This window comes from Arachis hypogaea, chromosome 16 (genome assembly GCF_003086295.3).
Source record: "Arachis hypogaea cultivar Tifrunner chromosome 16, arahy.Tifrunner.gnm2.J5K5, whole genome shotgun sequence".
In the NCBI taxonomy this organism is placed as follows: domain Eukaryota; kingdom Viridiplantae; phylum Streptophyta; class Magnoliopsida; order Fabales; family Fabaceae; genus Arachis; species Arachis hypogaea.
The window spans coordinates 106,449,761-106,465,216 of NC_092051.1; the positions used below are offsets into that span (position 1 = coordinate 106,449,761).

Here is a 15,456-nt window from a genome sequence, read left to right on the forward strand (position 1 = left end):
TTGAATTGGATAGAGAAACAGTAGTACTTTGCATTAATCTTTGAGGAACAGCAGAGCTCCACACCTTAATCTATGGAGTGTAGAAACTCTACCGTTTGAAAATACATAAGTGAAAGGTCCAGGCATGGCCGAGAGGCCAGCCCCATGATCTAAGAACCAGGCGTCCAAAGATGATCCAAAGATTCCTAATACAATAGTAAAAAGTCCTATTTATACTGAACTAGTTACTAGGGTTTATAGAAGTAAGTAATTGATGCATAAATCCACTTCCGGGGCCCACTTGGTGTGTGCTTGGGCTGAGCTTGAATGTTACACGTGTAGAAGTCATTTTTGGAGTTGAACGCCAGTTTGTAATGTATTTCTGGCGTTCAACTCTGGCTTGTGACGTGTTTCTGGCGTTTAACTCCAGACAGCAGCGTAGAACTGGCGTTCAACGCCCTTTTACATCATCTAAACTCGGCCAAAGTATGGACTATTATATATTGCTGGAAAGCCCTGGATGTCTACTTTCCAACGCAATTGGAAGCGCACCATTTTGAGTTCTGTAGCTCCAGAAAATCTACTTTGAGTGCAGGGAGGTCAAAATCCAACAGCATCAGCAGTCCTTCTTCAACCTTTGAATTTGATTTTTGCTCAAGTCTCTCAATTTCAGCCAGAAAATACCTGAAATGTGAATTTAACATAAAAACTAATGAAAACATCCCTAAAAGTAACTAGATTCTACTAAAAACATATTAAAAACAATGCCAAAAAACGTATAAATTATCCGCTCATCAAGTGTAATACTCAAATCTGTTATGGGAATCTGACTCTGCATGCATTCTTGCTTGTGCCGTGTTTGTTACATTCAATTCAACGCTACTACCAAAAATACGGGTAATTGCATTTAACACCCTTCAATCTTTTGTTTTATACATATTACTCCCTGGATTTTAAAAAATGTACAGATTGATAAAATCAGGCAACAGCATCATAAACGTAGAAGCTTTAAAATACAGCAAAATACGTCTCCTATTCATCTCACGACCACACCTTCCATAGAAGCTTTAAACTATTTATTTTGATTGGTTTCTCAATTTTATAATTAACTATCTTCCTTAGTCTTTCACTTCATTACAAGACATGTTAATCATAATGCTAATGCTAATGGATAAATAGAAGAGCAATAATATATTTCGCAATTGTAATCAACATATACAATGACACTTTGGATTAATTTTATCATGAATAAAAAATGTTTGGACTAATTCTATTAAGAATCAATAATACTAGTACACTTTTTTTTAGAAGATAGGGTTTGCATTTTTGCTTATGGATAAGAGAAAATCAGAGTCATGAACATTAAACTCTTTGGGACATTGATTTGATTGCACAAAAATGGAAAGCCTTAGGTTCCAATGTTAATGTTTGAGAAAACACAATTTAATATATATATATATATATATATATATATCTTAGGAAAAATACGCATTCTAGTAAGTAGCATTATTGACAATATCACTAATAAATAAGACATGTAAGGAAGGTTAATAGTAGTTGCAGGACTCAAGGAGCAGCCCTACAAAATCGAAATGATTGGCTTCAGGTTTGAAAGATTTTATTCTAGAGTAGTATGAACCTTTTTTCTCTAGTATGAGAAGCTAACAAGTTGTTCCCATTCTTATATATTGCAGATGTTAGTTAATGAAAGATATGAGCAGATCAATACCTTGGAGTCCATGCTGGTATAGTTCTACTTTCGGTTGTTAGCATAAGACAAGCCACAGCTTACGCTCTGTGTAAGGAGATTTGTCCCTTCATTCCTTCCTTTCTGTTGCAGGGAAATGTTAGGCAACAGTTAGCTCTCTCTAATGATAAGGTTCGCCAGTTGGAAGTCGAGTTAAGCAAGGCAAAACTGACTGCTGTGAATTGAACAAAGGCAATCAATCTGGCATAGATGCTATTGAAGATGTTATCTATCACATTGAAATAACAAGTTTGTTTGATAGAGGAAAAGAGTTTTTAAATTTAAAGTGGCTCTTAAAATTGTTTGATTGAATTAGGTTTTATTTTTTATTCCTTGGAGAATGCTCTTGGTAAATTTAAGAAGCACTCATTTTTTTCCCTTAGTTTTATTTGGTGAATTGAAACATGCTGAAACATGCTGGGACCTCCCATTTGCATAATATTATTTAAGGAGTTAATTTGCAAGCTAATCGTGCTTTGAAGCCTTTGTTTGAGAGACAAGTGAGTGAAGTCTAAATTTTACATGTTACAAATTATCATCTTTCAATTTCAATTTCAAAAAAAATAAAACAAAAAAAAATTAATTTCTTCTTTAATCTTAAATATCTTTTTCAAATTTTTTTCAATTTCTTTTCAAATCTTTTTCAAAACTCATCTATCTTTTAAATTTCTTCTCAAATATTTTTCAACTCATCATACTATCTTTTCAAATTCATATTTATCTTTTCAAATCTCTCATATCTTTTCAATTTTAAAATTTCATCTTTTTCATATCATATTTATCTTTTACAAATCGTATCTTCTACCATATCTTTTTCAAAAATTTTCGAACCCACCCCCTCCCTTATAAATTCACATTCGGCCTCCCCCTCTCCTCCATAACTCGAATTTGACTCTCCTTCTATTCCTCTCATTTTCTTTCTTTTGCTTGAGGACAAGCAAACCTCTAAGTTTGGTGTATTTTTCGTGATCACTAAACTAAGATTCACTAAGATCATGGCTCCTAAGGGAAAACAAACCACTTCAAGAGGCAAGAAAGAGAACACTCCAAAACCACTTTGGAATCAGGAGAGGTTCTTAACCAAAGAACATGCAGACCATTACCACAAAATAATGGGTCTAAGGTCAGTGATCCCAGAAGTTAAATTCGATCTGAAAGAAGACGAATATCCGGAGATCCAAGAGCAGATTCGAAACAGGGGCTGGGAAATTCTAGCTAACCCTGAGACAAAGGTAAGTAGAAACATGGTTCAGAAATTTTACTCAAATCTGTGGCAAACAGATAAGAAGAGAATGACTGGAACCGCCTTCTCTACCTTTCGAACTATGGTCAAAGGGAAGATTATTTACTTCCACCTGGACAAAATAAGAGAGGTCTTCAAGCTGCCTCAACTACAAGATGATCCAGAATCCTTTAATAGGAGAATGGTGAGATTAGATAAGTGCTTGGACCAAGTTCTAGAGGACATATGCATCCCTGGAACTAAGTGGATAACCAACACAAAGGGTGTCCCAAATCAACTCAAGAGAGGAGATCTCAAATTAATTGCTAGGGGCTGGCTGGACTTCATTGGGCGTTCTATACTGCCCACCAGCAACCGCTCTGAAGTCACTGTCAAAAGAGCAGTGATGATCCACTGCATTATGCTGGGAAATCAAGTGGAGATTCATCATCTGATCTCTTGTCAGCTTTACACAATTGCAAACAAGAACTCCACTGACGCCAAATTGGATTACTCAAGCCTAATCTCTCTGCTATGTAAATATGCTGGGGTAAAGATGGGAGTGGATGAGTATATCTCAGTCGAGCACCCAATCACCAAAAATTCAATGGAAGGACAACAAGTGCAAGATAACTCCATCAAAAAGAGGGCACAGAAGTTCCTTCCAGAAATCTCTCAGATTGACTACTAGACCCGCCTAAAAGCATCTGTCACCAAGCTGCAAGAAGCTATGGATCAGCTGAAAGAAGAACAGAAAATTCAAAATAGTATGCTCTGCAAACTGCTGAAGGAACAAGAGAAGTAAGGGCGTGAGCTACAGGAGTTGAAGCGCCAGAAGCTGTCTCTTGAAGGGCCAGACACCCCACAGATTGAAGGAGCATCCATCTCCCAAAATAAAGGTTGTTGAGTCCTAATCTTAACTCTGTGATAACTTTTGTTATTAGAGATCTATTTTAAGAGTCATTTATTTTTATATTTTTAATTTTCTGTCTTCTATTATTATTGGTCTGCTTTTATGTTTATTTTAAGTCTTATTTTTATTTCATGATTAATAAAATTTAGACTCTATGTCTTAAAGCTATGAATGTCCTATGAATCCATCACCTTTCTTAAATGAAAAATGTTTTTAATTACAAAAGAACAAGAAGTACATGATTTCAATTATATCTTGAAAATAGTTTAATTATTTTGATGTGGTGGCAATACTTTTTCTTTTCTGAATGAATGTCTAACAGTGCATATTTTTGAATCTGTTGTTTATGAATGTTAAAATTGTTGGCTCTTGAAAGAATGATAGAAAAGGAAAAATGTTATTGATAATCTAAAAAATCATAAAATTGATTCTTGAAGCAAGAAAAAACAGTAAAAAGCTTGTCAAAAAAATGGCAAAAAAAAAAGAAATAAAAGAAAAAGAAACAAAAAGAAAAAGCAAGCAGAAAAAGTCAATAGCCCTTTAATCCAAAAGGCAAGGGTAAAATAAAAAGGATCCAAGGCTTTGAGCATCAGTGGATAGGAGGGCCCACAGGAATAAATTCCTGGCTTAAGTGGCTAAACCAAGCTGTCCCTAACCATGTGCTTGTGGCGTGAAGGTGTCAAGTGAAGAGCTTGAGACTGAGTGGTTAAAGTCGTGGTCCAAAGCAAAAAGAGTGTGCTTAAGAGCTCTGGACACCTCTAATTGGGACTCTAGCAAAGCTGAGTCACAATCTGAAAAGGTTCACCCAGTTATATGTCTGTGGCATTTATGTATCCGGTGGTAATACTGGAAAACAAAATGCTTAGGGTCACGACCAAGACTCATAAAGTAGCTATTTTCAAGAATCAACATACTGAAATAGGAGAATCAATAATACTATCTGAATTCTGAGTTTCTATAGATCCCAATCATTCTGAACTTCAAAGGATAAAGTGAGATGCCAAAACTGTTCAGAAGAAAAAAGCTACAAGTCCCGCTCATCTAATTGAAGCTAATCTTCATTGATAAGTTTGGAATTTATTGTATATTCTCTTTTTTTTATCCTATTTTATTTTCAGTTGCTTGGGGACAAGCAACAATTTAAGTTTGGTATTGTGATGAGCAGATAATTTATACGCTTTTTGGCATTATTTTTAGGCAGTTTTTAGTATATTTTAGTTACTTTTTATTATATTTTTATTAGTTTTTAAATAAAAATCACAATTCTGGACTTTACTATGAGTTTGTGTATTTTTCTGTGATTTCAGGTATTTTCTGGCTAAAATTGAGGGACCTGAGCAAAAATTTGATCCAGAGGCTGAAAAAGGATGCTGTTGGATTCTGACCTCCCTGCACTCAAAGTGAATTTTCTGGAGCTACAAAAGCCCAATTGGCGTGCTCTCAATTGCGTTAGAAAGTAGACATCCTGAGCTTTCTAGAAATATATAATAGTCCATACTTGGCCCGAGTTTTGATGATGCAAACTGGCGTTTAAACGCCAACTTTCTACCATTTTCTGGCGTTAAACGCCAGAACTAGCATAAAAGCTGGAGTTAAATGCCCAAACTGGCATCAAAGCTGGCGTTTAACTCTAAGAAAAGTCTCTATATGTGAAAGCTTCAATGCTCAGCCCAAGCACACACCAAGTGGGCCCTGGAAGTGGATTTCTGCACTATCTATCTTAGCTTACTTATTTTCTGTAAACCTAGGTTACTGGTTCATTATAAAAATCACTTTTAGTGATTCATTTTGTACCGGATAACATTTTACATCAGAACTTGTATTTTCTATGGTATGAGTCTCTAAACCCCATGGTTGGGGGTGAGGAGCTCTGCTGTGTTTCGATGGATTAATGCAATTACTACTGTTTTCTATTCAGTCACACTTGTTTCTATTCTAAGATATTCACTCGCACTTCAGCATGATGAATGTGATGATCCGTGACACTCATCACCATTCTCAACCTATGAACGCGTGCCTGACAACCACTTCCATTATACCTTAGATTGAGTGTGTATCTCTTTGGTTCCTGGTTCACGAGTTTGATTGCCTCTCCTGACAACAAAGCATTCAAATCTGTGAGATCAGAGTCTTTGTGGTATAAGCTAGAATGAATTGGCAGCATTCTTGAGATCCAGAAAGTCTAAACCTTGTCTGTGGTATTTTGAGTAGGATCCGGGAAGGGATGACTGTGACGAGCTTCAAACTCATAAATGTTGGGCACAGTGACAGTGTGCTAAAGGATCAATGGATCTTATTCCAACACTAGTGAGAACCGACAGATGATTAGCCCTATGAAACCCGTAGCATGACCATTTTCACTGAGAGGACGGATGGTAGCCATTGACAACGGTGATCCACCAACATACAGCTTGCCATGGAAGGAGCCTTGCGTGCGTGAAGAAGAAGACAGTAGGAAAGCAGAGATTCAGAAGACAGAGCATCTCCAAAACCTCAACCTGTTCTCTATTACTACATAACAAGTATTATTTATTTTATGTTCTTTAATTTTCATAAACCCAACCATTTTTATTACTAATTTCCTGACTAAGAGTTACAAAATAACCATAGCTTGCTTCAAGCCAACAATCTCCGTGGGATCGACCCTTACTCACGTAAGGTATTACTTGGACGACCCAGTGCACTTGCTGGTTAGTTGTGCGGAATTCCAAAAGTGTGATTGTAATTTCGTTTACCAACGCCCAATATGGCATTTAAAGCCAGTAGTTGGCCAAATTCACCCATTCTTTAGACTTCTCAAGTGAATTTAGTATTTATTAGTTTTTTTTCTTTTTGTAATTTTTATTTACAAATAATATCTTTTAGTCTTAGGATTTATTATTTTATTTTATTTCCGTATGAAATTAGGTTAGTATAAAAGGAAAAAGATACTCCTCTAAAAGGGGTTCGAACATTATCTTCTTTCTGCTGCACTTTTCATAACCCTAGTTTTTCTATAAGTCATGAGCAACTAAACCTCCTGGTTAAGGTTAGGAGCTCTGTTTATTTCTATGGATTAGAACTAATATTCTTCTATTTTAATTAATGTTTTGATTCAATTATAAGGATTGTTTTTGTTCTTAATCTTATGAATTTGGGTGAAACGAGAGTATGACCCTTATTCTACATGAGTACTTGAGATTCTTGAGAGAGTTATCTCGCTTGAACTACAGCTTGGAAACAAATTCCTCCTAAATTGCTAATTACATAAACTAATTGGGATATGTGACATATAATCCTATTAGCTTTGGGTAATTAGGGTTTTTGAACTTAACCCTCTAATCGGAATTAAGTGACCACGAGAGTGGCGGTTAATGAAGGATAGAGGAGGCTAAATCACTAAGAGATTATGGTTTAGACATTTATAGTTTGTCATAGAATGAATCTGCATTGTTAAAATAGTTGGTAAGAACATTTAATCCGAAAAGATAAACATCTCTGAAGCCTTAACTATTTTCTCATACTGTTTTCACACCAAACCCTTATTTGCTTTCTTTACTTGCTTCTTATTTATTGCATCGTGTGAATTGTGTAACACCCTAATATTCAAATCCTTATGCTCGAGTCATAAGTTAATGATAATAAGGTGGTAAGACTCTCAAAGGGGATTTTTAGGAGTATTAATCGAGAAGTCTGAAAAGAGTAAAAATAAAATCGCGAAGTTGTATCACCCACGTATTGACAACTAAAAGATAAAGCGTGAAGTCAAAAGCGATATACAGATGAATGCATCAAGGGGAATAAGAGAAGGACATTATATAGATATATAACATAAGTAGATAGCCACTAGGGTACAGTATAACAGTAGTTGACAACAGTATCTCCTAATCTCTCCCAAAAGAAACATAAAAAGCCTATATAGGCAAGTTCAAAAGAGTTCAATACATAATATAAGCTTTTCAAACTAAAGGTGGAGAGATTCTAAGAAAAATATAAAGTAGAGAATATAAAGATCTTCACCATCTCTAAGATGAAACACAGCTCACTTCTGAGCACCTAAACCTGTATCTGAAAAACAAGAGATATATACGAAATGAGAACCCCCGACCCATGGGTTCCTAGTACGGTAAAAGTGCCAAATAAATACAATGCATTGTAATAAAAACTCACTAAACATCATAAATTTCCTTTCACCAAATATTCATCCTATATTCTCGCTAATCCATGAATAGGCAGCTGTCATAAGGGAATGCTAAATCTGATTCATGTTCCTTATGCTTCCCAATTTTCTAACCCTTCGACAATTCACAATTAGAATTATAAACAAAACTATCCCCATCTATTCGGTCTCAGCATATCTATATCATTACCTCATATCCTTACCTGGATCAAGTGAAATCACTTCACTACGTCTACCCAGGGAGCTCAATTACCTCATTTAATAATCATCATCATTATTCAATTACATCATCAACTCATCTCATCAAGAACAACCCTCAGCGTCAACCGACACCAGCATGAGGGACCTCTCAGTTGTACAAACACAAGCAGTACAAGCAAGTAAAACACAATAAGGTACAAGTAGAACAAGTAGCACATAATCAGGTAACATAGCATATATGATATAGCAATCCAAAGCAAGTAGGCAAACCCAAACAATTCAAACATATGCAAATGATGTATGCCTGCCCTATGCCTGATGATATCATCTGTCGGTTATCAAGCCAACCCGACGTGTTCGGTAGCTAACCCGGGAACGGTCTCTCTGTTGCGCATTAATATCATTAGAGGGAATACGTGTCCTGTCACCATTAGAGGGTATATGTGCCCTGTCACCATTAGAGGGTATCGGTGCCCTGTCACCTTTACAACCAGAGAGAAAACACAAGCATACTCACATTCAAACATTTTCCATCATTATTCATTTACCACATTCATTCGTAATCACTCTTCATTATTACCAAGTCTCAAACAATGACCCAGAGCAAGTGGGATGAACCACGACGCTTGCTACTACCCAGGTATCACAAATACATTCATTCAAAACTCCATAATTAAACTCATTTATCATAATTCTCCTTCCCCATCTCATACCCGAAGCAAGTGGACAACGCCACTGCCTACTACCCGGGGTCACACGTCACATTCATTTTCAAACCATCATTTCTGCACTTCCGCAATCACAATTCATTACTCCAAGTCTTTCTTCATCAATAAGTTATCACATTTCCTATCTTCTTCTCAATACTAGGCATACTATAAAATTTAGGACTTAAAGGATAAAAATAAAGGCTTAGAAGTCTGAAATTCGGCTTAAAAAACTCAAAAATCAATCTTTGTTGAAAACGAGGTCACGCGTGAGCGTCGCCCACGCGCACGCGTGGGAAGCGTAGAAAAGCAGATGATGCGTAAGCGTCGCCCATGCGCACGCGTGGGAAGTAGAGAGGTAGGGTGATGCGTGCGCGTCAGCCACGCATATGCGTGGATGCGTTTTGTACTCCTTGCACAAAATCGGCACACTACCATCATAACTCTCTGGAATTTGTACCACGCACCTGCATCAATACAGTGACGCGTATGCATCGGCCAAGCGCACGTGTGAGAGAGTAAAAATCGTGAGTGACGCGTGCGTGTCGGAGTACATTTTACCAAAAATTTTACTAAGTTTAAAAAGCTACAAGATTACATTTTTAAACACCAAACTTCCGACGGGCATAACTTTTTCGTTTCAAATCATTTTCGACCCGTTATTCGAACGGCATAAACATCTCGGATCCAATTTTATTTCTAAAGAAGTTTGATACAAATTAGGGATCCGGGGACCAAATTATGCTCCGTCAAAGTAGACCAAAATCACAACTTTCATAAAAACAAACAAAAACTAATTTTTAACACAAACCAATTTCAAACCTTTTCAAAACCAACCAAAACTTACAAAAAATCAACCTCAAGCCTCCTCAACTCATATTTTCAACATTCTCATTAAATTCACAATCCACCAATCCACCATTTTGACTAATCTCAATCAAATAACTCAACTTCAAACAAAATACCATATCATATATCTCATTCCACATTCCTCCCATTTATTCACACACTCAATATTCAATATCCATTCAATCTCATATGACATCACACAATACACATATCACTTACCTTCCTTACCTCTTCGCGGCCTCCGGCCCAAGATTCACGGCCTCCGGCCAAAATTCACAATTTAAATGCATATTTCACAAACCAATATTCATTATCCAATTAATCAAATCCTCAACACACCAAACATGCAAATTCACACAATTCTCAATCCAATCATTAATTTACATTACATAACAACTATCCATATTAGCACCAACCATTTACAAAATCCAAACTTATTCATAGGGGCATCTAGCCTAGGAATTATCATCACACCACCCGGTACTTAAATGAAACTTAAACCGTACCTCTTGGAGCCAAACTGATGAGCGGATAATTTATACGCTTTTTGGCATTGTTTTTACATAGTTTTCAGTATGATTTAGTTAGTTTTTAATATATTTTTATTAGTTTTTAAATAAAAATCACATTTCCGGACTTTACTATGAGTTTTTTTGTTTTTCTATGATTTCAGGTATTTTCTGGCTGAAATTGAGGGACTTGAGCAAAAATCAGATTCAGAGGCTGAAGAAGGACTGCAGATGCTGTTGGATTCTGACCTCCCTACACTCAAAGTGGATTTTCTGGAGCTAAAGAACTCCAAATCGTGCGCTCTTAATTGCGTTGGAAAGTAGACATCCAGGACTTTCCAGCAATATATAATAGTCCATAATTTGCCCGAGTTTAGACGACGCAAACTGGCGTTCAACGCCAGCTTCCTGCCCTATTCTGGAGTTAAACACCAGAAACAGGTTGCAAAGCGGAGTTAAACGCCAGAAACAGGTTACAAACTGACGTTCAACTCCAAGAGAAGCCTCTACACGTGTAAAGCTCAATGCTCAGCCCAAGCACACACCAAGTGGGCCCCAGAAGTGGATTTCTGCATCATTTACTCATTTATGTAAACCCTAGTAACTAGTTTAGTATAAATAGGACTTTTTACTATTGTATTTGAATCTTTGGATTATCTTTTGATCCTTTGATCACATTTTGGGGGCTGGCCATTCGGCCATGCCTAGACCTTGTTCTTATGTATTTTCAACGGTAGAGTTTCTACACACCATAGATTAAGGTGTGGAGCTCTGCTGTTCCTTGAGTATTAATGCAAAGTACTATTATTTTTCTATTCAATTCAAGCTTATTCCTATTCTAAGATATTCATTCGCACCCAAGAACATGATGAATGCAATGATTATGTGACGCTCATTACCATTCTCACCTATGAACGCGTGCCTGACAACCACTTCCATTCTACATGAAGACGAGACAGAATGAGTATCTCTTAGATATCTAATACAGGGGACCGAGTCCGAGATATTAGAGTCTTCGTGGTATAAGTTAGAACCCATGGATGGCCATTCCTGAGATCCGAAAAGTCTAAACCTTGTCTGTGGTATTCCGAGTAGGATCTGGGAAGGGATGGCTGTGACGAGCTTCAAACTTGCGAGTGCTGGGCGTAGTGACAGACGCAAAAGGATAGTAAATCCTATTCCAGTATGATCGAGAACCGACAGATGATTAGCCATGCAGTGACAGCGCATTGGACCATTTTCCCAGAGAGGATGGGATGTAGCCATTGACAACAGTGATGCCCTACATACAGCTTGCCAAGGAAGGGAGTAAGAATGATTGGATGAAGACAGCAGGAAAGCAGAGGTTCAAGAGGAACAAAAGCATCTCTATACGCTTATCTGAAATTCTCACCAAGGAATTACATAAGTATCTCTATCCTAGTTTATATTTTAATTATATTTTTATTGTCAATTCACCATAACCATTTAAATCCACCTGACTGAGATTTACAAGGTGACCATAGCTTGCTTCAGGCCGACAATCTCCGTGGGATCGACCCTTACTCACGTAAGGTTTATTACTTGGACGACCCAGTGCACTTGCTGGTTAGTTGTGCAAAGTTGTGACAAAGTGTGATTCACGTCTGAGAGCACCAAGTCTTTGGTGCCATTGTTGATGATCGCAATTTCGTGCACCAAGTTTTTGGCGCCGTTGTTGGGGATTGTTCGAGTTTGGACAACTGACGGTTCATCTTGTTGCTCAGATTAGGTAATTTTATTTTAATTTTAAGCTTTTTATTTCTTATTTTCGAAAAAAAAAATTTAAATTATGTTCTTCAGAATTTTTAAGAATGAATTCTAGAGTTTCATGAAGCATGTTGAAGCCTGGCTGGCTATAAAGCCATGTCTAATTCATTTGGACTGGGGCTTCCACTTATCAGCATAAGAATGAAGTTGGATGAAGCATCAGCTTTTGTATGTCTGATTTGTATCTACTAAAGCTTGGCTGGCCATTGGCCATGTCTAGTGTTTTGGACCGTAGCTTTCACTGAAAGCTTGGCTGGCTAGTAAGCCATGTCTAATTCCTGGATTGGAGCTTTAGACTAACTTTGCAAGATTCCGAAATCCTTATTTTCCTTTTCAAAATAATTTTCAAAAAATCCAAAAAAATTTATAAAATCATAAAAAAACCAAAAATTTGATGTTTCTTGTTTGAGTCTTGTGTTAAATTTTAAGTTTGGTGCCAATTGCATGTTTTTAACATTCGTGCATTTTTCGAAAACTCATGCATATGTTCTTCATGATCTTCAAGTTGTTCTTGATGAATTGCTTTGTTTGATCTTTGCATTTTTATGTCTTGTGTCTTTTCTTGTTTTCCATATGCATTTTTAATTTGTTAGTGTCTAATTTTGAAAATTTCTAAGTTTGGTGTCTTGCATGTTCTTCTTTTCTTCAAAATTTTCAAAAATAAGTTCTTGGTGTTCATCTTGACATTCAAAGTGTTCTTGGTGTTCATCTTGACATTCAAAGTGTTCTTGCATGCATTAGTTGTTTTGATTCATAATTTTTATGTTTTGTTTCAATTTTTGTGTTTTTCTCTCTCATCATTAAAAATTCAAAAATAAAAAAATATCTTTCCCTTTTTCTCTCATAAATTTTTGAAAATTTGAGTTGACTTTTTTCAAAAATTTTTAAAATCTAGTTGTTTCTTATGAGTCAAATCAAATTTTCAATTTAAAAATCCTATCTTTTTCAAATCTTTTTCATTTTTCTTGTATGATTTTTGAAAATTTCAAATTGATTTTCAAAAATCTTTTTCTTATTTTATTTCATAATTTCAAAACCTTTACTAACAATTAATGTGATTGATTCAAAAATTTCAAGTTGTTACTTGCCTATTAAGAAAGATTCAATCTTTAAATTTTAAAATCATATCTTTTTGTTTCTTGTTAGTCAAGTAATCAACTTTAATTTTCAAAATCAAATCTTTCTCAAAATAAGTTTCAATCACATCTTTTTCAAAATCAATTTCAAAATCTCTTCCAACCTCTTATTTTTTCAAAATTGATTTTCAAATCTTTTTCAATTAATCTTATCTTTTTTTGTTTGATTTTAAAAGTTTACTATTTCAATCATATCTTTTTCAAAACTACCTAACTAATCCTCTCTCTCTAATTTTCGAAAATCACCTTCCCCTTTTCAAAATTCCTTTTTAATTAACTATTTGTTTTAAATTTTAATTTGATTTAATTTTATTTTCCTTTCTTAATTTTTGAATTTTAACTTTAATTTCAAATTAAAAACAAAAATACTTTTATCTTAATTTATTTAATTTTCGAAATTCTCTCCCCCCCTCATCTCTTTCTAATTATTTTATTTATTTACTAACACTTCTCTTCATCTAAAAATTCGAACCCTCTCTTCCTCCTGGTGTTCGAATTTCTCTTCTTCTATTCTTTTCTTCTTCTACTCACATAAAGGAATCTCTATACTGTGACATAGAGGATTCCATATTTTCTTTTCTATTTTCTTCTTTTTCATATGAGTAGGAACAAGGATAAGAACATTCTTGTTGAAGCTAATCCTGAACCTGAAAGGACTCTGAAGAGGAAGCTAAAGCACAACTCTTTGGAGAAAATCTGACAGAAATTTTCGAAAAAGAAGGAGACATGGCCGAAAATAATAACAACGCAAGGAAGATGCTTGGTGACTTTACTGCACCAAATTCTAATTTACATGGAAGAAGCATCTCAATCCCTGCCATTGGAGCAAACAATTTTAAGCTGAAACCTCAATTAGTTTCTCTGATGCAACAGAACTGCAAGTTTCATGGACTTCCATCAGAAGATCCTTTTCAGTTCTTAACTAAATTCTTGCAAATCTGTGATACTGTTAAGACCAATGGGGTTGATCCCGAGGTCTACAGGCTTATGCGTTTCCTGTTTGCTGTAAGAGACAGAGCTAGAATATGGTTGGACTCTCAACCTAAGGATAGCCTGAACTCTTGGGATAAGCTGGTCACGGCTTTCTTAGCCAAGTTCTTTCCTCCTCAAAAGCTTAGTAAGCTTAGAGTGGATGTTCAAACTTTCAAACAGAAAGAAGGTGAATCCCTCTACGAAGCTTGGGAGAGATACAAGGAACTGACCAAAAAGTGTCTTTCTGACATGCTTTCAGAATGGACCATCCTGGATATATTCTATGATGGTCTGTCTGAATTATCAAAGATGTCATTGGACCATTCTACAGGTGGATCCATTCACCTAAAGAAAACGCCTGCAGAAGCTCAGGAACTCATTGACATGGTTGCAAATAACCAGTTCATGTACACTTCTAAAAGGAATCCTGTGAGTAATGGGACGCCTCAGAGGAAGGGAGTTCTTGAAATTGATACTCTGAATGCCATATTGGCTCAAAACAAAATATTGACTCAGCAAGTCAATATGATCTCTCAGAGTCTGAATGGATTGAAGGAATCATCCAACAGTACTATAGAGGCATCTTCTGAAGAAGAAGCTTATGATCCTGAGAACCCTGCAATAGCAGAGCTGAATTACATGGGTGAACCCTATGGAAACACCTATAATCCCTTATAGAGAAATCATCCAAATTTCTCATGGAAGGATCAACAAAAGCCTCAACAAGGCTTTAATAATGGTGGAAGAAATAGGTTTAGCAATAGCAAACCTTTTCCATCATCCACTCAGCAACAGATAGAGAATTCTGAGCAGAATCCATCTAGCTTAGCAAATATACTCTCTGATCTATCTAAGGCCACTTTCAGTTTCATGAATGAAACAAGGTCCTCCATTAGAAATTTGGAGGCACAAGTGGGCCAGTTGAGTAAAAGGGTCATTGAAACTCCCCCTAGTACTCTCCCAAGCAATACAGAAGAAAATCCAAAGAGAGAGTGCAAGGCCATTGATTTGACCATCATGGCCGAACCTACAAGGGAGGAGAAGGACGTGAATCCTAGTGAGGAAGACCTCCTGGGACGTTCAGTGACCAATAAGGAGTTTTCCTTTAAGGAACCAAAGGAATCTGAGGCTCATCTAGAGACCATAGATATTCCATTGAACCTCCTTCTGCCCTTCATGAGCTCTGATGAGTATTCTTCTTCTGAAGAGAATGAAGAAGTTACTGAAGAGCAAGTTACTAAGTACCTTGGTGCAATCATGAAGTTGAATGCTAA

General features: G+C 36.2%; 1 non-coding gene across 1 annotated transcript; it reads right to left on the reverse strand.

The window, feature by feature from the left end:
- Nucleotides 1-14,329: 14,329 nt before the first annotated feature.
- On the reverse strand, nt 14,330-14,437 carry LOC112760529 (small nucleolar RNA R71). Its single transcript, XR_003180965.1, has one exon. It is a non-coding gene; the product is annotated as a small nucleolar RNA R71 (small nucleolar RNA).
- Nucleotides 14,438-15,456: the final 1,019 nt, after the last annotated feature.